The sequence below is a fragment of the Euprymna scolopes genome, chromosome 7, assembly GCF_053919585.1.
Source record: "Euprymna scolopes isolate OS-2025 chromosome 7, ASM5391958v1, whole genome shotgun sequence".
Taxonomy (NCBI): domain Eukaryota; kingdom Metazoa; phylum Mollusca; class Cephalopoda; order Sepiida; family Sepiolidae; genus Euprymna; species Euprymna scolopes.
Window position 1 is genome coordinate 28,465,935 of NC_136488.1, and position 23,332 is coordinate 28,489,266.

General features: G+C 32.6%; 1 protein-coding gene and 1 long non-coding RNA gene across 7 annotated transcripts in view; one reads left to right on the forward strand and one right to left on the reverse strand.

Annotated features, from left to right (window-relative positions):
- The window catches only part of LOC145279666 (uncharacterized), a 971,079-nt gene that overhangs the window by 208,521 nt on the left and 739,226 nt on the right, over positions 1-23,332 (reverse strand). Inside the window, exon 1 of one of the 6 annotated variants that reach the window (XM_080130926.1) lies at positions 10,551-10,685. The exons of the other annotated variants lie outside the window; for them this stretch is intronic. The gene's annotated coding sequence lies outside the window, so the exon portion shown is untranslated. Of the gene's footprint in view, positions 1-10,550; positions 10,686-23,332 lie in introns of those variants that run through there. 6 annotated transcript variants of the gene reach the window in all.
- Positions 11,052-11,846, forward strand: LOC145279667 (uncharacterized). The gene is made up of 2 exons (XR_013868423.1): positions 11,052-11,187; positions 11,320-11,846. It is a non-coding gene; the product is annotated as an uncharacterized LOC145279667 (long non-coding RNA).

The following is a 23,332-nucleotide window of genomic DNA, read 5'->3' on the forward strand; positions in this document are numbered from 1 at the left end:
ATATTTTTTCAGAATGTGAGAGATTGTATATAATAAATTCCACAGCCAAACAACGTCGCAGCTCACAAGAGCCATGACAGTCAACGAACCGGAAGTCCAAGACTCGTTTCGCCCTCATTTGGGCTCATCAGTTAGACAATTCCATAGCCGACGTTGTTTGGCCGTGGAATTTATATATATATATATATATATATATATATATATATATAATGATTGGATCGTTGTAGTTTCCTGGAAGTAAATCCATTGAAACTCCGGTGTTTATCAAGTGCTCAATGGACAAGCAAAGTGTAGTAAGTGTATGTATACACGTATATAGCCATTACTGGCTACATATGTGCATACATATTTCCACTTAAATTGTTTTAGAAAAGCAGCGCTATGAATAAAAACAAATAACTATTTAAAATCTGGTTTCGTTATAAAATATCCGGGCCTGATGACGTTTTTGTAAAGGAGTTGCAGCAGAAACATGTATGCACATATGTAACCAATGTTTGTATAAATAAACATTATATAAACAGCTATTCGTAGCTAGCTGTTTCGTTATCTAGGACGCATCAGTGTGGCTATATTAAAGGACTGAGATTCTGTATGATTTCATTCTTTGAATATCAAAAATGGCATGGTGCATATATTTGTTTTGTTTTGCATATAATTCTTACACAAGATGTTGATGTTTTGCCATGTGTTTATGTAATTAAAGAAAAAAAAAGTCGAATGAACGTAAAACCGAACGTTGAAATCTATGAAAAGATTCTCAAATTATTTGATAATCTGAAAGTTTGAAAATTTGGTTTAAAAAAAAAACAAAAAACAAAAAAAAAACTGGCAGCTAAGTAAATCTAAAAAAAAAATAACTTACACTCATCGCCTATCTTTAAACAGAAATTCCTTTTGTATAAATCTTATAAAAGTTCACGGAGAGTTATAAAAAAATGTTCGAGATGAAATGAAGGATATGAGAATTTTTTAAGTTGAAATTAAAGTCGAGTCTATATATATATATATATATATATATATATATGACTTTTTATTTGTCTTACATCAGACTTAATATATCGCTACACATTCATGCATGTTTCGGTCAGCCAATTACAACTAACTAGAGACCCCTTCAGGCGATATTTCTTATGTTTAGTCCGTTATGAAAATTATTCAGGGATTCAAATAAAACGTATATCTTGCCCTACTACGGTATTGAGCACTCTTGTATTAACTCCATTAAAACTTCATTGGTTACTTTACCTCTGTAAAATATTAACCTGGAATTATATATATATATGTGTGTATATATATTTATTATCTGAAGGAAGAGGCAATCTTCGCCAATGTTGTAAGATCTCGACAAGAAAAAAAAATGTCTGGAGGAAGACTGATGTAGTCGAAAATTTGGATTTCAAAAACAATTCGGTTATTTGAAAAGAAAATTTTGCATCGGGTTATCTGGTTTCTTAACGAATGTTCAAATGTCTAATTACACCGGTGTTTCTGCTTTAGTAAAATTGATCTCAAATCATAAGGAAAAGAATTTTTAATCCAAAGTTCTTCGTTGGGAATCTCCCTTGCTTAAAGTCAATTTTTTGTTTGATTCCAAGAATTGACGTTAGTATTAATATTTTGGTAGGGACTATCAGTTGTTTACCATGAGTAACAATGTTTCACATAGAAACGATAAGGAAAAAAAGTCTCTGAAATAAATCTGATATCCAGTTATTCATTCCTCTTTCATAGTTTTTCTCAATAAAAAGATAAAAACTATGTGAAATCTTAAAAATTGTACAAAGATCTATAATTTACAATATGTTTTCCAGAAGATTGTTTTTTTTTTTTAAATAATTTAGATAATAATAACTAAATAAATATGAAAAAATTATATATATATATATATATATATTGCACAGACATGTACATACATATATATTAGACCTTTTAGGCCGTTAAAACTTCCAATGGGTGCTTTATGCCAAATTGATGATTGGATTTAGTTAAATTTTGGCTCATTTTTGCATTAAATACTAATCCTTATTTATCCGTAATTGTGCACAGAACGGATGTCATAGACTTTGTTCGCTGCACCTTGTCATAAGAAAGATCCACACAAAAGTTTAGCCAGACCGGCCCAGTAGTGTCAGAGAAAAATGGAATGAACAGATAGACCGACTAATATATATATATATATATATATATATATATATATATATATATATATACACACACACACACACACACATAGATTCTTTAAAAAATATAACTACTAAAAAATATCATTTGTAAACGAAAATTACTAGTGAATTTTATTTTTTACATTAAATGTTTTCTGGTGCAAATTCCATTTTTCTCTATTTCATCAACGGTGGCTATATTCCGCATAAAATGTTTTTTTTTTCAACGGAGGCACCGCTTATCAAGGCCCGAAGGCCACTCGAGGATAAAGATTAATGAGTGTGCGATAGTCAATGGGACAATATCGTAGTAATCGTTAGTAGTGGACATCCGGTAAATTGGATTACTTAAGGGGAACGACTCATCAAGAATTTGTTCCCATTAGATTTGAAGACGACCATATTGTAGTCAGCTCGAAAGCAGGGAAATGGAAAAGTTCTATAGGCTTGCAGTTCAAAAAAAGAAGCTTTGTTCATGGAATATACGTTTAGGCACAGATAAAGGGTGGGGGAAATTATTGATAGTGGTTTCAGCTAGTCGAGTTTTTTCGTGAATGTTTGGCAAGGGTCCTGATTCTTAAAAAAAAAAAGTCCTTTATTAAGAAGAGAAAAAAAATGTAATCCAATCTTTCCAGACATATTTAACTTGGGAATTAATGGTATTTGAAACGGACGCATCTTCAATATATATCGACATCGAAGAACGTTAATCTATCAGATTTCTTCAAGCAATGCAATTTAACTGAGACATTTTATTTGAATAAAAGGAAAGCTCGTCGTCGGCGGATCAATAATCATGCGAGAATACTAAAGTTACAGAGGAATGTCCAGTCCAGTTCCGATTTGTGAGCCTTATTAGATGAACTTGAGACGAGAAAAATAATCTAACTCGTAGAAAATGTTTTTCTCAAGAGAAGGAGAAATTATAAAACAAAATCAATTTGATTTACTTTTTATTCTTTTTTTTTATTAGCATAAAAAATGAAGCCGCCATTTTCATATTTATCACAATTCAGTACGAGTTTTCCTCCCTGCTACCTCTTTCTCACAACAGAGACATAACGAGTCTATCTCTGATCTGTTGTTATTTCCATAGCAGGTGCTCAACTGAGCTTCAATCTATAACCCTTCCCTATAAAACATTCACGACAAACACTCACCTAACTGCAACAACTGTCAACAACTTCTCTTACTCTCTATCTGTGCTTAAAACCAAACGAAAATGTCATGAACAAAGCTTCTTTTCTGACCATCTGTGGAACACAATACCACGCAGCTACTTCCCAGTTGACAATAACATGGTTCAACGTAAACAAATTCTTGTCGTGCCGTCCTCATAAATAATCAAATGCTACCGATTTTGATACATTACGGATTATCAGTGTTGACTAATTAACCCCTATCCTTGAGTGGCATATGAGCCTCGATAAAACATGACTCTTTTGTAAAAAAGTAACATGGCAGCTATTAAACCGAATTCTACCAAATCCACTTATCATTTTATCATCAGTTCTACTGAGAAAACAACTTCAACTTGTTGAATGGGACTATTCTGTTGAGAAGCTTTTGATTTTCAAAGTTATTCTTGCAAAATGTAAAAAACGTTGTCGTTGAAAAAAATGAAAGAAATTTAAATATATGTTTTCAAATAATCTATTATTGTTATACTAAATGTGAGTTAGTGTTTTTTTTTCTAGGGCTTTTTTTTTTTTTGACATATATACTTTAATAACACAAGATAGATGTTAAAACATATATATATATATAGATTGAAAAAAATAATTGTCTGTTCTAATTAGCTGTAATTTATAATTAACTGAACCAGTAACCCAACTGATTTAGCTTCGTTATCTGTATATTTCTCTCATCTCATCTCGATCTACAATCAATCTCGTATGTTGATTCAACCGCTATCTAATATTTTCACAAAAATATTTCTGTGAATTGAAAACATAAGTTTATAAAGCCAATTCAACGTTTGTTTTTTTTTTAAACAGCAAACATTTGTTTAAAAATAACATTTTCGACTAGCATAACGCCTTAATCAAGATAGAAACAGTTTATGTGTTTTTTTTTTTATTTATTTTCCTCATGGCATGGTATAACTAGAAAAATAAGATCCGTGCGCTCTTCCTCAACAGTGATATTTTTAAATGTCCAAGTCAGGAACGCGTGGCCGCGCGTAAAATGAATTATAAAGAAATTTTTCTTTGTGATAAAAGCGTTATTAATGAATGTTTAGAGAAAGAGTGACATTCGTTTTTCAACTTATTTACATGTGTTTGTGGTGTGTACGAACACACTACGTAAATTAGATAAAAAAAATAATAGGTCCCTTTCTTTCTATATTATTTATGATAATAAAAGGAGCTGATTATTCTCAATTATGCAAGAAGGATGTATTCACAGATATATCGCAATTCATGAACTTCCGAAAAAATAAATATCATTGGGAAGATAATCATGCTAAACAATTTTAAAAAAGGATCTTATGCGTAAAAAGTTTTTAATTTTAAAGAATTAAGCTTTAATCTTTCTGTTTTGACGATTCAAACAATTATTGATATTCAAATATTGATATCCAGGAGATGACAAAGTAGAGTTTGAAATTGCTATGTAAATTGAAACTTTTCAAGTGGGAACTACAAGGAAATTTATTAGCAAATATTACATTTTAAAGTATATTGAAGTGTTTTGACAAACGTTTTATATTCATTATCGGCTTTTTAAGGAATTTGTTAATGAAAAATATCTGATAGTTTTATCACTTACTGTTTGTCACTATCCTAATTTATACACTGGCCAATTCCATTTAACACTAGAATGGTCACATTCTAACGTGAAAGCCAAACCAGGGAGAATGTTACGCTAAACTAAATAATTAAAAAAAAAAACATTTATGAAGCAGAACATTCACATCTTTCGTCATTGCAAATTTTAAATGAAAATTGCAGTTTAAGAACCTTAGAAAACACTTCCAAAAGAGAAGTAATGAAAAGTGATTTTTCTTTTATATGAAAAAAAAAATTGATTGCCAAAAATTAGCTAAAAACTAAATACTCCTATCTTATCCTTCTGCGTGTGTATACTCTTCGATGATGGTAGTTTGCTCTGGTGGAGTCATATCCCATTATCTCGACCACAAACTGTATGGGTGATACAGGAAGCACAACCAAGTGATACAATTCATCCGAAATGAGCCAAGGAGCAAACTCTAATGAAATCAGTTGGACCACAGATCGTTTAGACATGTCATGCAAAACACTACAGTAAGACATAGGAGTTACTCAACCACCTAATTATACCGAGCGAATTTCATCCTGGTAACCGTTTTGGGATTAATGAAGAAGAACAAACACGTGTACTGTACCGCATAAAAATGTAATTCAGTTGGATTACTAGTTAGTTTAGAAATACGTATTGATTTCATAAAGAATTTTACAAGTTGCGAGAATTAGTATATTTGCTTGATGGAACCTTTTGTTGCTGGGTCACCATTTGTTAAGGCATAAAAAGAAAAAGTCAATGAGATGGATAGATTGACAGTTAAATGATGACGAATGCTATGAGAGGATTGGAAATCTTTACATATCACTTATTCAAAATAGCAACTGAGACAGAGAACAGGAATTCTTCCTTCTCTGTGAGAAACATCGCTGATGGAATGTTGAGGACGAAAAGACAAAATAGGGGAGGAGTGAGACTTAAAATCTGACAGAAGAAAACCGAAGGTTTATTTTCTACTTTCCATAACGAAATAAGGTAAAAACGATTTTTTTCTTTTGTATATTTCAAACAGTTTAAGTTTTAAAAGTTGTTTGCGAATAATGTTCGTTGGTTATTGAAGATAGTCTTGAAATAGCAAAACGGGTTCAGGCATGAGAAGGTAAATATCGTTTTACATGAACAAAGTTTCTTTCTTATAACTACCCGCTGACTACAACAGTCGTTTTCATGTCTAATGTAAACAAGTTCTTGTGGAGCCGTTCTCTTAAATGACCAAAATCTATGCAATTTCCACCAATAACGATTACTAAGCGGTTGTCTCATTAATTACCCTACACTTATTAACCTTTATCCTCGAGTTGCATTTAGGCTTTGATAAGGAGTGACTCCTTTGTAAAAAAACAAACAATGATTCGTTATTGGAAAGAGATAATTAAAATTAGCAAAAACTTTCCAGTTCCTTAAGGACTCAATAACCCTTCTTTTTTTTTAACCAATATGAACGTTTTTATCCATCCTTTAATGTAAAATTTACACTCAACGTGGCTTTTTCGGATTCTGGGATGAAGAATCTAATTATAAATTTACTACTTAATTTTTTTCTTTCTTTTAATCTACATCCTTTTTGAAATACGATAGCCCGAATGTGATTAATGTGTGCGTTTTGTTTAAAAACGATCAAAATGTAAAACTCAGGTGAGGGTGGGGTTCAGGGTCACGGTCGGAGGGGGGTTCATACCTGCAGTTTAAGATCTTTACATTTTGATAGAAGATTTTAGATTTAGTATTGAACTTGTCTTTTTCAATAAATATCAATATTAAAAATAAACAAAACAACCAAACTTCAAAAGAAGTGGTGTGTTGCTATAACTTTGAATATTAAGAATGGGGATTGAATGAATTTGTATTTCAAGTTATTTAAAAAAAAAGAAAAACGAATTTTGTCTGGTTCAACACGTTAATGTTTGAAATAATATTTTAATGGCCAAACATTTCACATTTGATTACAACTTAAAAAAAATAATAAATTTTAAACTTTTTAGTATTTTGTTCATGCGTCTATCTCAAACGTTCATGGGAAGATTTTCGTGTAGGGGAACATGGGGCAAAATGAGATGGCGGGGTAAAACGAGACATAACTGAAACAGAGAGAGCTCTTTCGTGAGGAGTCTGGTCAAGAGATCAAGTGATAACGCCTTGCCGGCAACGTCTTCCATTTTTATTCAGCCCCGTACATCAAAAGAGGGTAAGTATTCAAAATTTATCTATTTTGATCCGTGACGAACTGTACTCTGAGAGTACAGAAAGCTGGGTAGCCTGTCAAGGGGACTGTAGGAAATGGGCACACTACGGCTGTGCAGGTCTAGACGAATGTAACAAGACCCCAATCTTCATTTGTGAGCTCTGTGAAGACTGACTGTTTCAGACCAAGATCCGTCACGTTTTGCCCCATGCTTGGGGCAAAACGGGACAATATAGTTAGCTGAATAAATCATCTGTATTTCTTTTGAAAATAATTTCTCATCTTTTTTTTTTTGTTGTGGCATTGTTTTCCAATACTTTGAATGTTCAATACACAGAATATGGTTTATATGTCAATGCTAACTTTGGCTCGATAGTTCTTTTTCCCTTAAGTATCTCGTTTTGCCCCAGGTTCCCCTATTATTTAATAAATTCATTATTTTGCAAATAAACAGCTTTTTTACTCACAAACTATTATTTTTCAAATTATTCCGTAAAAAGTGAAACGTATTTAACTACCACTAAATTGATATATATATATATATATATATATATATATATATATATATATATATATATATATATAAAATGAAAGATCAGAAATAAAAGTTGGATATAATTTATTATATTAGAACAAAAAAAAATTAAAAGAGGAAAATTAGGAAAAAGAAACATTTACGCCGTGGCATTTCGAAGCTAAATGCTTCTCATCAGAACAAAGAAAGGGCCAGAATTATAAAAAATGCAAATATAGATAAAAAAAAAAACTGTCTTTATAACAGCTAGATATGAAATGAGGATGAAGGAATAGGATAATATGGTAGAAAATAATTAAGAAATAATAAAAGTAGGTATGATATATAAGAGTAAATCTGAAGGGTAGCATATATGTAAGTAATAGTAAAAAGAACAATATAGGTCACTATGAAATAATGGAGATCATTAAAGAAGAGCAAATAAAAAAAAAGGAAAAGATATGGAAGGTAGATAAGAAAGTGGTTGCTCTTCTTAAAATTGTTGAGCTCTTCTTATCTCAATAAGTTTTGCTTTGTTAAAGATATATTCGTTGATAACATAATTGTGTGTGTGTATATATATATATATATATATATATATATATATATATATATATATAATCAACTGGAAGAATACCCGTCCTAGGAAGGGTGAAATAAAGAAATTGATTGAAGTTTAATGGCGATAGATTACAAAGAATGCAAATTGGAAATATTGGAATTTTTAAATAAGATTTTGTGTTTATTTAATGCCCTCTAAACTATTTTAAAATATTCAAATAAAACTGAAATTTGGGGAATAGTTTATTAATTGTTGTCTAAAATATTATTAAAATTACACAAAATTGGGAAATCTCTGCATTCTCACCAATAATCTCCACCCTCTTTTATATAAAACTAAATATAGCTAACATTTGGACCCCTTACGCCTATCAGCTGTGTTCTCAAAATTCATAATGATCTATTAATTAGTTTAGGAGGGAATCCTATTAATATGAATATATAAATGAAGCAACATACATTATATGAACATTTTTTTTTGCTTTGTTATTTTAGTAATAATTCTTGGCGAACAGTTTACAGATTGATTAAAAAATTCGACAAAAGTGACAAAATTATTGGTTTCATATTAAAATAATTTGAAAATGATTCTTTTTTTCTAAAAAAAAAAAAAAAAAAAAAGGAAATAGTAATTTGTTAGCCTAAATTATTTCTTAACTTAAAGATAGAAAAGCTAAAATATTAATTGAATAAATTAGTCAATATTTTCTATTGTAAAAAGTATGTACAAATAATCAGAACAAATAAAACAGATTAAAAAAAATCGATAAAAATTTTTTACACGTTTTCAGTCCAAAGTATGGATAATTAAGAACCAACCTGTTAACTATTTGAAGAAATGAAGCTAAATTGTTTTGAGATAAAAAAAAAAAAAAAAAAAATTCTCAAAGCAAAAGAAATCTAAGCAAAGACGCAAAGTACTTACATGGATTAAATATGGATCCACACTGAGAGTCGAGTGTAATTAAATTATTTTCTAATAATCGCCAACACCTGTATAAGCCATAACACAGATATACAACACACATGGAACAGTTGGAACACGTGTGTCCTTCATTGATCAGGGCTCCATTATATTGGTTATACTCCTACTGCTACCGCACGGGCGCACGACACAGAAAGAAGCGACATTGGAAAAGAAAAAAGACACTTTACAGCTGGAATAAAAGTGCGTGTAGGAGAGGGTTACACCACAATTATCATTTTGCATACATAATTATGGGATATTGTGGTTAATTAATATGGACTTGTTTGGGGGGGGGGGGTTAGTGTAGTTATGATTACTGCAACCTGTTTGCATGAAGATTTACTCATTCAAAAGTGAAACTAAGAAAAAATGTTTAGGTAATCGAAAAAGAAAAAAAAAGAAAACACGGACAAACTGATCACCACTGATTAATGAGAATAATAAACTTGAAATTAATCAAGTATTTTTTGTTTCATTTTTTAATTTTATGTTGTGTGTGTGTGTGTGTGCGTATTTACTGCACGGCTAATAATAGTGATTGTTTTTTATACTTTCGAACTTGACGGCGTGTCAAACTTGGCTACAAAAAGGGAGATTATCCAAATGCTTAAATCTAGTGATATCTAATTCACACCCAGCAATCATTTTATTAAACGTATTTAAAAAAGAAAAACCAGAAAATAAAATAAAAATTGGCATGCTAACTGTATGCTCAGTTTAATGGTGATACGAAAGCTAGAGAGTTCAATAACCCTATCGATCGTGTACTCGGCCAAATCGAACAAAACCTAACCAGTCAGAAGAAGAGGCGTGCAACATTTTGCGAAATTACGTAGCTTGAAAAAAAAAAAAAAAGAAAAAAAAAGTGAAATAATTAAAAATCAACTCTGCCGTTTAGAAGAACGCTGTTAACGTTGCATTTGCTAAATCTTCATATAAGTAAAAAATCGATTATTGATTGAAATATATATATATATATATATATATATATATATATATAAACAGGACAACAGAATGGGAACTAAGCCTTAAAACCGGCAAATTTTCTTGCCTTTTTGCTTGGCAAGGAAAAAGGAAAAGAGAAAACATGTTTACCTTTGACCGCAACAACACAACACACAACACACACGAAGAGAAGAGCAGATGAGTTCTTTTTTTTCTTTTTTGCATATACATAAGTTAATCGGGTAAAAAAAAAAAAAAAAAAAAGGCCAGGGTTGAGTTTGAATAACCAATATTCGATAATATCCACAAATCTTGAAAAAAAAAATTTTTTTTTTTTCGCCTTGTTTTCATTTATTTTGCAGGCAGGAGCGTTAAATAAAGTATAGGTGTGCGAGTGCTTGTTTATGGGAAAATTCCTCACCGACTTACCTCAGTCTGCATAGTGGTCAACATCTGGAGCTAAAAAGCGGCACCATCACCTTGCCTTTGCCTCGCTGGTCACCAGGCAAGAAGAAGAACTAAGTTCAAATCCACATTTGAGACATTCGGAGCGGGAGGGGGAGGGGCGTGTTGGTGTTATAGTCCTTGTGAATGTAGTTAGCAGCAGCGGCAGGTGAACTAGAGATGAGTGGAACGGCACAAAGTGGAGCCAATAATGTCTGCCCATAACTCCCCCTTCCCCGTTCGAGCGGGGAGGGAAGGAACGTTAAAGAGGAGGAGGAAGAGGATAGACGAAAGGTAAGAATAGGTGGAGGGAAGGGGGGTGTATTGATGAGCAGAAGTTGCGCGTGCGCGCGCGTGCTTGTTTGTCAGAGATGAAGGAGACCGCTCCTCTTTCTCTCCCCCTCTCTGTCTCTCCCTCTCTCGACTACTGCTGTGATATCAAGACGAGCATATTTGATGCACCAGTTGGTACAGTGAGGAGGAGGAGGAAGAAGAGAAAAACTAGTTTTAGTAATACTAGTAGCAGCCTGTGCTTTCCTTATCCTCGATGCTTGTGCGTAGGTATGTACGACGACGGATGCTGGCCAATACTAGGCAGATTCAAGACGGACGCATTATTTCTGTACGGGCTTTCATTTCTTCGTAGTATTGTTTACAGATTCCTCATCATCATTATCAATCTAATCTTCATCACATTCCACGAGTTATTTGCGCATTACCTATATATCTTCCCGCTTTTTCTTCTTATTTTCAGCTGATGTGTGCGCACTCGCAGCTAGCTCCATCATCGGCGCGGAGTGGCCAACTGTTGTTGTGGGCACGACAGTCGGAAGGATGAGGGAGGAAGGGAAAGCGAGACTGAAAACCTGCCTCTTGGGGGATGAGGTGGCGCCGGTGCTGCTAAATGCAGAGAGACGTTTTTGGGGGTGGTTGTTCTGTTGTTGGGTTAAGCATGGCAGGCAGCGATGATGACCCTCCCTCCCGCCACACCCCGTAATAAAGAGGAAGAAGACGAAGAAAAGAGGCGGAGTATGAGGAAGGGGAGAAGGAGGAGGAGACGGAGAACAGCCAGAGGGTCAAGCCGGGTACCTCCCATACTACTCCAAGAAAACTGACAGATTTAAGTTAACTGCAAGTGTTCACTTCCATCTTTTGGTCGACGGTAAAGCAGTTGGAGGACTTGTATTAACAATCGAAGAGAGGGAGGGAGAGAAAGAAAGAAAGAGAATGTGTATTTCGACAAGGAAGAAAGAATCACCAAAAAAAAAAAAGAAAAAACAACTGTGTCCGTGTGTGTGTGTTCTGTTTTTGTATGTGCACTCTTCTTTCGTCGATTAATTACTATACCTGGGACAAAGTTAAAAAAAAAAAATTACTGCTATACTTTATCAACATTTTACCCCCACATTTATTAAACGACTCTTCTTACGGCAAGTATTTTTTAAACTCCTATTGTTGCCTTTCTCCCCCCCCCCCCCAATGTTTTATTTTTTTTTTTTTATTTAACATATCTCTGACAAATTACACGCACAAACAAAGGCTCGTGACAAAGACAAACAACTGTTTAAAAAATCTTTTTAAAAAACGACAAAAACAGAAGAAAAAAGAAGTTCCTGTATTTGACCACGTGTTGCAATGTTGCATTCATTTGATTCATTCATATTTTTTCAAGTTTAAAATCCCATTTTCTGTTTTGTGAATCTTCTCTTTTATTCACACGAAAATACTACGTTGCGTTTTACACACTCCTTATTCGGCAAGAAAGCGCGAGGATAAAAGAAGCCGCTGAATGAATGGGGGTGGGAGAAGAAAAGGGATGAATGGATGAGAGTGCACGCGCGGCGAGGGTCGCTTGTTGCACGTTATTTGAATGAATGAAAAAGGGTTTGAATGACTGACGCTTCGACTGATGGCCGGCCTGAAATGAATCCCCGTCGTGGAGAAAAAGAAGAGGCGCGTTTGTGAATACTGAATATTATTACTACTATAACACTTGTATATTTTATTTTTACCAGAGTTGAAAACGGTCCCGTTTCCTTTCTTTGATGCATGCATGCATAAAGACTATCGAAATGTAATCGCAATTCTTAACATTGTTAGATGCAAGATGTTAAATATCTACAATTTACAGGTAAGAAAAGGCGTTTGTTGTTTGGAAATAAAATTCCTAGACGTTTTTAACGTTAAAAACGTTCATAATAATTCTTTGTTTTAATATTTTGTGGATTTTCTCAATTATTCCAAATTCAAAAAAAAAAAAAAATTCAAAAAAAAGTGGTATCGTTTTCTTTTTAATTATTTTTATTCTTTCTTAATTTTTCCTAACTTAAGGATTTCCTATTTTCGCTGCTTCTCATAGTGAACGCAGTACAAAAAAAAAAAAAAAAAAAGGAAGAAAAACGGAATGAGAGACAAGAGCAGCAATAAGCATCCCTGACGGAGTGCCAACGATTCTATTCGGGATATTTCTGTTTTTAGTCGAATATCCTTTTTCTAGGGGAGGGGAATTGGAAGTACGGTTTTTTTGGGTTTTTTTTACCTGCTCCATCCAGCGTAGTATAAACATTCCTAACCTCCCCACGTTAAAAACGGCGGTACTAGTGCAGAGAGTGGTCCGGGCGTAAATAATAACGTTATTATTTAAAAAGCCATTCTTAACATGGGGAGGGTGTTTTGTACCTATTCTATACTTCAACCTTACAATTGAATAAAAAACATAAAACTTTAATGAAACTTGGAAATACGATTTAAGAAAATAGCGCCGATCACCCTGCACTAGCACCAGAACGGCTTTCGGATTAATCATCCCCAACCTCCACATGTTAAGAACGTATTTGGGAATAAACACCCCCAACCTCGAAAGCCGTTTTTAACAAGAGTTTTGGGGTGTTTATACTACGTTGGTGTCGGACATAAAAAAAAACCGGAAGTAGTTATGCAGCAATCGCAGAGGCAGCATATGTCCTGAAATGAAAATGTATTATTATTTAGAAACCCGTTCTTAATATGAGGAGGAGGGGCGGGCGTTTTGTAAGTATTCTGTATTTTCGTCTTACAGATATACCGTAAAATTTGAATTTAACTTGAAGATCCCATCTTAAAAAAAAAAAAATCGCATGGTCCGTATTCAGCTTAAGTTTCAAATTAGATTATCTACATTAAACCGACCATGTGGCATGTTTAACGTTGCTATTGTGGGGATGTAAGTTGAAGAAAGACTACGAATTTCTCATATCGAATAATAAACTTTATATGCGCAAATGTTTACATATTTCTTATAACATTTATTATATTAGCTGCGTGCATTATTACTCTGTTCGTTAGAATACTCTCATCGCTGAGTTATGACATGGCTTCATAACTTAATTCACTTCCATTTGAATGCTAATTCCTGATGGCCGAGTGGAAGAACACTAACCTGCAAAGTCAAGGTTCGAAATATTCAATCAGTAGTAATTATTACATCCTGCACTGATGATTGCATAAGCATGAAACACTAGTATCTGTAGATATAAACATTAATATTTATTGAGAAATATAATGTTGGGTAAGTGAATTAGCGCGAGTTAATTTACATATTCCAAGAAATCAAGATAAAAAGCAACGAAAGATGATGTACGCTCGTTTCATACATCAAATGACATGTTTTTTGTATGTTTTTTTTTTTACTTACGCACAAGTTAAATTCCATTTTTACGATCTCTTTTGTTTATTAAATTGTTAGTACAGAATAGTTTATTAAACCCCTCCTTCCCATGTTAAGAATGGGTTTCTAAATAATAACGTGATTATTTCCGCACGGTCCATATTCTGCATGTACCTGTTTTGTTTTGTTTTTTAATTATTTTTTAAGAGAAAATGTGTGTGTGTATATATATGTATATATATATATATATATATATATATATATATATATATATATATATATATATATATATAAAATCATCGAAACGGTGTTTAGTAGTAAATAAATCACTGATCCCTGAAATAACATTGTGAATTCATGAAAGCAAATTGATTCAGCTATTGCGAAAATTGACTTATTAGCAAATTAATTTTTCAACGGAAGACTAATTTTTTTGTTTATTTCATATAGTTTTAAAGGTTAAAAACCTTCCAAAACTAATTAACTATATATATATATATATATATATATATATATATATATATATATATATATATATGTGTGTGTGCTGTCTCAAGTTGTCCAGCCATATTGATTATTATTAGTGCGTTAGAGTTGACCCCCCCCCAATTGTAACTCTCAGTCACTAGTACTAGTAGTCACTGAATATTTACCTGCCGTCTACTGTAGTAGGATTACGAGGTTAGTTTATAGTGACGACCCCCCCCCTACACACACACACACACACTACTGGGAAGACTCTCCCGATGAGTGCAAAATTTGCTATGATTGGATCCGGCGACACTGCCTGGAAAAGACGCATAAGGCGACCGGCAATAAACAAGTTTCCCTCTCGAAGGTGCCGGTAATATCTGTGATCGAACGGAACCGAACTCCACTAGAAGGGCTAAGGGCTCCTATGCTAGCAGGTAGTCATTGAATAGAAAGTCGTTTGTTTCCGCAATGAAGGGATTTTTGTCTCAAAAAGTGTTAAACATTATCGAGGTTGATTTTTACCCCCTTCATCCCCATAAAAATAAATTAACAAGATATTGTATTTAATATTCGGGTTTATCGATATATTTTTTTTTCTTTTACGATTTGCGTTTCATTTTTCTTACTCCCGTATCCCCATTCTGAATATTCCGTGGATGAGTTTTCTTTCTCGTGCGCATGCGTGGAATTGCCCAATGTGTGTGTGTGTGTGTGAATAATCCACTGAGCATTTGGTTTTCATGAATGAAAAATAGGGTTATTTGTTGGATAAAAATAGAGCTACCTTCTCCTCCGCCTTTTCCTCTCGGTCTGGCTAATCAATGAAACGCGTTAAACGTAAAACACTAAACAGTTATTTTCCGTCGAGTTCGTGTGTGCGTGTGTGTCTCTCGTAAGATATGTGTTTCACATTGTCATTTTTTTTTAGAAAAATGCAGCGCACCGACGCAAGCGACGCACCGTGTAGTAAAGTTATTTTCCTAAAGATATTTTGGCAAGTTGTACGTTTTAACGGCGTCGAATGGTCAGAGTAAAACACATTTTCTTCTGCTTATACCGGCGATTTGCTCAGAACAAAATCAAAGAAATATCGAAATATCTTTTTCCTTCTTTCTTTCTTTCAAAGCAATCAAGTTCTATAATAATAATAATAATAATAATAATAATAATAATAATAATAATAATAATATAAAAGGGCATGTGGTCTAGAGGCGTTTAAATTCGGTATTATTTTCTCATCCATTTAATAAATTATGCAAAAAAACAAACAAAAAAAAACCTGCTTGTTATAAGACTGAGCCGAGAGATCGATTTTTAAAAATATTTTGTTTTAAGCAAAATAAATGTCGAAAATAGTAATATACCCAAGAATTACGAAAATACATGAAGTAGTACAACTGCTATTATGTTTTTACTAAAAAAAAGTCAATCGCTATCGGCTAAAAGAAAGGGTCGGTCATTAAAGTCGTGAAAAAAAGGATATAAATATTCCTCTGTTTTCGCAATCTTTAGGTGCTCCTATATAGGAAAAACGCAATTTCTCCCAATTTTCTGTAAAAACAAAAATACTTCAACTATAAATAATTTCCTCCTCGACGTATTTTCGTAATTTTTTGATATATTACTATTTTCGACATAACAATTAAATACTGTTGTTTTTGCTTAAATCTACATTTTTAAAAAAATCGATCTGTCGACTCGATCTTAACAAGCACCCAGAAAACTTACAGAAAATGTTTATGTGCAAATCCTTTTTTTTGGTTTGTGGATAAATAAATTTAGAAGTAAATGATTTCTCAGAAAGAATAAAATAATTCGCATTTTTTAAATTCTTCAACCGTTCACATCTTTAGTGTTATTTTCACAACGTTTCGGCCGATGTAACCTCCGACATTCTTCAGGTGTATCTCGTTGAACTCCGGAATCTGCACGGAATTTCGGACGGACCCCTTTATTTATTCCACGGGGATAGCATGTTCGGTTAGCCATAACTAAGTAGAAATTCTTAGTAATTCGCAATTTTATGCTGAGTATCGCTCGTATTGAGGATTGAACCTCCAACCTCCAGAAAAATGTCGCTTACAACTGAATTTTACCAAGTACATTACCCACTTGAATGGATTTTTAGGAGCCTTAATGCATATAGAAGATACATCTGAAGACGGTCGAAGTTTACATCGAAACCTTGTGAGAATTACACTCAAGCTGAGAACAGTAGTACGAACAAGAAGAATAATCAATCCACATCTCAAAAATCCATAAATATAAAATAATTTGAAACTGAACTGTTTTATTTCTGTGAAATTTGTATTAAAGTGTTAGAAATTTTATTTTTTCAAATTATTGTTAAGCAATGAAAAATGTTAATGCTAAAAATTTGTTTTTGATAATTAGGGGGTAAAACTTCATTGGAACAAAGTAAAAAACAATGACGAAAAAAGTATGCTTCGCTAGTGTGCGCACTAATATTAATATAACAGCACATCTCAATCGATCAAGTTTAAATGACAGAAAACATGTGATTTTTAAAAAAGAACGTATCAATCGCTATAGAAAGGAGAGAAAAAAAAGAAAGAAAACGATCTATTTTGTGAAATAATTAAGTTCTTTTTTCGAAGTCATTTCAAACGCCGGGGACTTTCTATTGCCTTTCTCCCTTTCTCCAAACAGCCCCCCCCCCTGTATTAAGATATGGCAATAAAACCTTAAATAATAGACAGAGGCTACTAATGCATAAAACTTAGGAATATCACGATAGTTATTCAATATAGAACTCCAAAAAACTTGGCAGTGATACAACATGTTGATATTGTTTCGTCTAACTTTTATGCGGTGAGACGGAGAGTTATATTGTATCCGGGACTTTTTATCTGGGCAAAAGTTATAGCCGTTGATTTTAAATGAATGCTTTATGCCAAATTAATATTTGAATATGCTTGAATTTGCGATCACTTTTGCATTAAATGCTAATTCACTTTTAATCCTTAACTATGCATAAGACTTAGTTCGCTGCACCTTCTCATAACAAAAATCCATGCAAAATTTTAGCCAGATCGGCTCAGTAGTTTTCTAGACAAGCAGAAATATATATGTAATTACACATTTGTCTTTAATATCGAGTGGATAATTTTTCTGTTCAACATGGACGCTCAGCAAAGAAAATGACATTTATTACTGAACCTTATTGTGGCAGATAAATAAATAAAAGAGAAAAGTTCTTATGGCGATGCGAAAACACATTTAAAACTTATTTGTGCAATTCTTCAAAAAAATATAAACATTTAGGATTATATGATCTCGGGTTGTTTTATATAATATGCACCAGAAAGGAGATCCGATGTTGCCCGGGATTGAATGAGGATCACCGAATGTTCAATACCATATTTTTATTCTTATCGAAACCGGTGAAACCACCCATCTTTTTTTTTTTCCAATTGTCTGCTCTAGTTGGGGACCCACTGTGGTGCACATGGAAGAAACTGCACATTCCTTCCTGCATTGACTTAGTTCATAATACACTGTAGCTGACATTTTTCTGTAGCGAAACTACTGTTGATTTTATAAAATTATTTTCTTATAGAGTCTTGAATTAAAGTTTAAAATTCAAAAGTCAAGTATCATAGTTCAATTGTGCTCTAAACAGAAACACTCATTTCGCATACGCCCTTGTCTTAAAGAACCTGCTGTTGATTTTATATGCCGGCCCATTTTGCTTGTATGATGATAAAGCTTCTCAAATGCACTTGTGATATTAGGTGGTAGCTTTGTTAAAAATGGGACCGTTCCTTCTTTAATCCGATTTTTCGATTATCAATTTTCGATACTTATCAGAGGCATTCCGATACAAAACCTATCTAATAACACCCTCGGACGCATAAAGTATATTTATGTGAAATTTCATAAACATCGGCCCAGCCTTTTCGGAGTCCGTAGGGAATTAACGTTAACAGACACACACACACACACACACACATTTTATATATATATATATATATATATATATATATATATATATATATATATATATATATATGTGTCTGTTAAAGTTAATTTCATTGTGTTACTTTCACTTTCGTTTTGTCGAAAGTTTTTATTCACAAAAAAAAGTTAAAATTTTCAGAAACCAAGAGTTTTTAATTTGTTTTTTTTTAATGAAAAATATATGTGGTAATTCATTTTTTTTTTTACTACTTTTCATTTATTGATGGTTAAGAAGCTTTTATCGGGTGATCGTTTTCACAGTAGAGATGGTCTGTTTGTCCGTTTCATGGAAGATGGAAACATTTTTTTTTTAATTGATTTTTCTCCTTTGCATATACGTTGTGCACTTCAACTACGTTTTATTACATTTAGAAATAGAAAAGTTAAGCCCTATTTGTGGTTATCAATCCACAATTTGTTTGAAAACGTTCGTTTTTACAAACTGTGTCGTTGTTCTTCCACATATCCAAATAGTCACCAATTTAGGATTGACCGAGTTAAACGTCGCATGACTTCTGTTTATATAATTGGAATAAGTTTGCTAATGTGATTAATGGCATTTATTGTTTTTATTATTATTTTTTTTACACAAAATGTTTTTTCTCGGAGTTGGGGTGTTAGGTTCATACCTTTCTCAATATAATTTATACATGAAAAAAAAAAGGTTGATCAGTCACAGTATCCTTTCTTTTGTTAGGCTGAAGTATAGTTCTATTTAGTCCAAGTCTTACACCCCGTCTTTGAGAAAGGGGTTAATATATTGTGAATCGCCCGAAGCGCACTTACCAAGGTATACTGACAAGCCTGCTCAGGCATTTTTCTTTTAGGCTCGAGGGCATTTTTTATATTGCACTGGCTTTTCAAAATCTCGCCTAATTTCGTCTATAACCTCTTACCTTTTGGTCAAGAGACAAAGTGCAGTATCTGTTCTTCGTTTTTTTTGGGGTTTTTTTTTTGCTCTCCTCAGTCATTGAAAGATGAAACCCTTCTAGACTTTGGAAGTTTGGATTTTTATCCAAATCCAGCGTTGGGGGGGGGGTAAATTTTCCCCACAATATTGCACCCTGTGCTTGTTTTATAAGTATTTTTGCGAAATGCGCTCCGACGAACTTAATGCACATATAACCCCCTTGCAACGGAAATACCTCATACCAACCCGACTGTAACTAAAATCTCACCCCTTCACTGTAGAGAGCACCAAATACTGAAAAAATGTCTACTCTAACAGCTTATATCCTTGGACAGCTTAACTTAGGAATTCCTTGTTGCTCCTTGTTTCTCTGATTGTACCAAGATGCAAAACTTTAAATGTAATGTGAACAAGTCTAGCATGCGGCGTCCCCTTCCACGAGTGAAAAATTTACTTTCACCATGACTAATATTTGTACAAATTTTTTTTACAAATCCAAAGCGTGGTTATTGAGAAAAGTATGAACGGATGAACGGCTTGGGGGTAATTTTACCCCTATAATGCCCCCCACCCGAGGAAGAACCAGAGTTATTCCGGAAAATCCGTTCTAGCAAAAATTTACTTTCACCATGACTAATGTTTGCGCAAAATTTTTAAAAAATCCCAGGCGTGGCTATTGAGAAAAGTGCGAACAGACGAACAGGAGTGAATTGCTAAGTCCAATCCCTCCTTTATCGGAGGACCAACAAGCGTTTTGCTGCATACCTCCCCACTCATAAATTGGGTTCCTAATCACAGTAGCTCCTTATTTCTCAGTTGTAATATGCCTTGTTTGAGGTGAAGTTAAAAGAAAATGCATTAAAAAAAATCAACGTTGTGTCTAACAGCCGTTGTGGGGATGGAAGTAAATAGACACAAACTAAATACGTTTCGTCTCTCACGTTAAATGTAAAACCATGAGAAATGCATTTATCATTAGATAAACCGCAATAAAGAAACAACCTCTAAGTGAATTGCGTATATATTTTTTTAAACTATTAAAATGATTATTTATTGAAATAAAAAAATCCAATAGCGTAAAGTGCTAAAGCAAAATAATAAGACCTATTAAAAATAATTTAATTACGAAATTAAAATTTACCAGAATGCATTTTGGTTTACGCGAAAACAAGGCAGCCAGTTTAATATATTTCTTTAACATTTGAAAATAAAAGAAGAAATACTCCACGATTCTTCAAAATTTGAAAGGAATTTAGAAACATTTAAACTGTCGAATAGAAAATAATTTCTAGCTTTGAAATTCTTTGAAAATGTTTATATATTACAAGTTTTAAAAACTATTTTTACACCCAATAATTTTATAAATAAATAAAAACACTATTACTTCCATGAAATTCACTGTGGGTTTTATAACAATTTTGTTCAATTAATGATTAGACAATACCGTAAGAATTTAATTTAACTTTGAAAACCAAGATAATTTAATTTTAAAAATTACAAAACAAAGCAAAAAAAAAAAAAAACATGTTTAAAAAAAAAGGATGCCGTAGAACGCTGGGTAGGTATAACTAGTAGTCGCCTATATTTTTTGTACAATTACCTACATATATACTACCCCCTTTTTACCCTTACATGTTGTTTGAGTAATTATTATTTACCATATTATCCTATTCCTTTATTCGCATTTCATATCTAAATATTATTAAGCAGTTTTTCTAGATTTGCGTTTATGTATAATTCTGGTCTTCCTCCTCTTCTGATAAGAATCATTTAGCTTTGAAATGCCATGGTTTAAAAGTTGTTTTTCTAAAATTTCTTAATTGTTCTGATGATATGAAATTTAATATGACTTATATTCCTCATCTTTCAATGTAATATTATATAACTGGAAAGGTATGCTGATGTTGCACACATGGTCGTTGAACGATAGTTATAAGTTAACTGTCTAAACGCATTAAGCAATTGAAAAAATGTGATTGAACTGGGATTCTTGTGGAATTTTGAATCAAAATAGAAAAAATCAAATGCAAAATGTTACGACTAGGTATTTAAGGTATTTTATTTTCTTTCTTTTTTTTTTTTTTTCATTAGATTCTTTAAAATAAAAATTGTTGTAGATCGCCGGAGCCATAAAATGAAATGCAAATCAAAATATTTAGGGGTAATTCACTCTTGCGTATAAACTTGTTTCCATTTAAAAGAATTCTCTGCTCAGATATATATATTTCGATTTGAAACTGGCGGGACTGATGTTTTGATCTTCCTTGACACATATATAAATAAAATATTACGCTCTCATTTTTTAATGTTCTTAATGTAATGTACTTTGATTTTATGTAAAAATTCGAAAAGATACATTTTTACTCGCTATCTCAAATTATGTGTGAAAGCAAATCAAACAATTTGAAATGAACGCGGAAAGACATTCTTCATTTGTATATATAAGTAAAAGGTGAGTGTTTTTTGTTTTTCAGTGTTACTAGAAATACTAATTTATATATGAAAAATAAATTAATTCTATTTCAATTTTCTACGTAATTTTATATGATATTTATGTGTATATAGTTAACAATGGAATTCATTACAAACAATTTATGGTTTTACGTCAATTGGTTCCTTTTTTTAATTATTTTTTTACTTTATGGTTTTCTGTTTATTTGCTACCCCGTCGCCTAAATTAACCGTTTCGTTAATGGTATAACCTAAATAACCACAAGTGTCATAAAAAAGTGCCACTGAAACCCGTGAGTGTTCAATGGAGGACAGAGCCGTATTGTATAATAAACATACTATATCTAACTAATGATGTGTATATGTATGTACAATTTTAAAAATCAATATTGTGAATAATAATTATAACAATACTGACGCAAAAAAAATGTATTTGTAAAATATATCATTAACAAGAGATACGCTAAAATCCATAATACGACAGATGAAAGGAATCAATTTCCTAAATCATATCTGTCAACTAATTTGATTTTGTAATCATCTCATATAAGTGAGGACACTTCTCAACCTATATACTCAACGAATTTTTTTATCTACAGACTTGAAATTTGGCATATAGGGTATTCAGACATGTGGAAGACTTTAATCGGTTTTTATCCAGTAAAATGGCTGCTAAGGAGTCAAAATTGAAAAAGTGGTACTTGAGCTTCATCGGATTTTTATCTGTTTGTCAACTGTTTCACGAATGTGCATACGTGAATCGTTCACATTAGAGATTCATTGTTAACAATAAGTATGTTTGAAAACACTTTTTAAAAACGTATCAAGCTGGCATAATGGTTATCGAACTTGACTCACTGTCTTAAGGTTCTGGTTTTGATCTCAGCCCGAGAATTTATTTTTTTTTACTTGAAAATAGTAAACTGCTTAAAAAACATAATACACGCATGCACATGTCTCAGTTTCTGTATGAATTCAAGTATACTATTTATGCGCATTTTACGACCGAGCAACACCGGGAGGCCTGCTAGTATAATGTGTGTTTGTATATATATATATATTCAGCCACTCTGAGTTGTAGATTAGCAAACGCGTGTCAGTGGATAATTATATAACTCAAATGAGTTCCCAATAGAAAGGAAGATCAGAAAACCTACATAAAATCTAAAAGTGTTTACGTAAAATTTATAAGTGAAGATAAAGTGTTCTCAAATCTCTAAGGCATCCCTAAAGGGACTAAGAGCGCATAACCCCCGTAAAACTTCAAATATATCTTATTTTTATGAAATTTATATCATACGTATA